This window comes from Amphimedon queenslandica, unplaced genomic scaffold (assembly GCF_000090795.2).
Source record: "Amphimedon queenslandica unplaced genomic scaffold, v1.1 AMPQUscaffold_7296_Cont20751, whole genome shotgun sequence".
Taxonomy (NCBI): domain Eukaryota; kingdom Metazoa; phylum Porifera; class Demospongiae; order Haplosclerida; family Niphatidae; genus Amphimedon; species Amphimedon queenslandica.
In genome coordinates, this window is record NW_003552418.1 from 1 (window position 1) to 2,064 (window position 2,064).

Here is a 2,064-nt window from a genome sequence, read left to right on the forward strand (position 1 = left end):
TTCAAAACTTTAGGATTTTATTAAAATGGTGTAACTCAAAAAATTGAAGTCGGAATCAGCTCAAACTTGCTACATAGCAAAAGGACATCAATATGTATCAAAAAATGTGATAAAAACTTGGGCCAATTTTGGAGCCATTTTTTCAAAAAAAGTTTGTGTACTATAGTACAGGCAGGGCCATTGGCCAAGTTCTCTACTTTTATAATTTTTTCTGATTCATATACATGTTCTTATGTTGTGTAGAAAGTTTGAGCACATTTTGATCAAAATAAAATTTTTTTACAAATTTTAAAAGTTGCTAAAATTTGGCAAAACATAACAGGACAAACATGTACCAGTACATGTATATACCACTGACTCAGTCTGACTGTGTGTCCTAACCTTATTGTATTGTACCAAACACACAGCTGTACGAGAGACCAGAGGAGGTAGGGGAGGGGCAGGATGAAGAGTGGAATAAAGTACCTCAAGATACTTTGAGTCTCTGGGAATGTGTCACGTAAATGAAACACATACAATGTATTTTCTATCAACACTCTAAATAGTGAGAGACATGGAGATAAAGGATTACATGTACTTGTACATATGTATATTTACTTTTAATAATTCAAATAATAAATGAATTTTCCTTATTCTTTAAAAAATTTCTGATCATAATAATAGTAATATTAATAATAATAATAATAAGAAGAAGAATAACAACAACAATAATAACAATAATAAAATAGAAAAATAACTACATACATGTAAACCACTATAAGAACTACATTATACCTAAGAGAAAATAAAGATGCCCTCGGACAATACTGGAGGGGGAAGTATCTAATATAATTCAATATTTCTCAGCAAAGCTCTTCCCAAAATCCTAAAATGAATAAAACAATGAGATGCAATCATATTAATTGGTTCATTTGTTTAAATGGATATAACTCAAAAATTTTAATCAGAATCAATTTCAACTTTTTAAATGCAACAAAAAATGGAAATGATTTTGGAGCCATTTTTTGAAACAAAGCATGGACGATAGTCCATAGTTTTTAGTACAGGCAGGGCTGCCAATAGGCTATGTGAGGCCCAGGGCAAGACTTTGATTGGGCCTATACAGGTACAGGCCGACATATCATACATGTATATATTTCAAAAATTTGTATACATGTCAGGCTTGGGGTCAATTGCAATTATAACTGCAATTACAGCATCAATTACAATTACAGTGCGTAATTGTAATTGTAATAGAGGATATGCGTGCTAAGTATATTCATAGCAAAATAAATGTATTCATTGCATACCGTAATAACTTTAAAAAAAAAAATTAGTTCGTTGGACGTCAACTTTCCATTGGCAGCAATGGAGAAAAGATAGAAAAAGGCTTGGTACCAGAAAACCGCTCTGTATTTCTTGATAGCAATCTTTTAGGTGACTACTAGACCCCATTAGATCCTCAGGATGCTTTCTAAGCTTCCGAAAAAGGCCTCAAGAAGGTAGCAAGGCAAGAAAATGTGTTTTCCCCCATTGAACTCTTAATAAACTTGACGTCCAACATGGCGGCCAATTTACTGTGTGGGTTGGATATACGGTACTTAAAAGCTATGAATATACTTAGCACGCATATCCTCTATTGCGTTATACATATTGTAATTGTGTAATTGTGCCTATAATTTTACTTTGATATCCTGTACCTATATCAGTCCTCTAGAGTGAATTTTCAGCATAGTAAGCCTCATTAATGTTCACTGATTAAAAAAACTTTAAAACTCAATGCAATGTGGAAAAACATCATTGTAATTTTTGTCATGATACGGGTAAAATTATGATCATTGTAATTAATGCTGTAATTACAAGCTATTGCCATTGTAATTGTAACTGAGTGTCTCATCTATGGCAGGAATTGTAATTGTAATTGATCTGGTTTTAGCTGCTTTGGTAGTAATTGTAATTGTAATTGAAATGAAATTTTGTATGTATAATTGACGTCAAGCCTGATACATGTATAGGTACATTTAAACTACCTCCTCTGCTATTTTGCTATTAGTAACTCCATCGTTTTCATCATCAGCATTCTCT

At 32.3% G+C, this 2,064-nt stretch overlaps 1 long non-coding RNA gene across 2 annotated transcripts; it reads right to left on the minus strand.

The window, feature by feature from the left end:
- Positions 1–325: 325 nt before the first annotated feature.
- Positions 326–2,064, minus strand: LOC109591769 (uncharacterized). Of its 2 annotated transcripts, XR_002189980.1 has the most exons (4): positions 2,010–2,064; positions 775–865; positions 466–537; positions 328–407 (listed from the first exon to the last, which is right to left on the minus strand). It is a non-coding gene; the product is annotated as an uncharacterized LOC109591769 (long non-coding RNA). The 2 variants fall into 2 exon arrangements; XR_002189979.1 differs by having other exon boundaries at positions 326–537.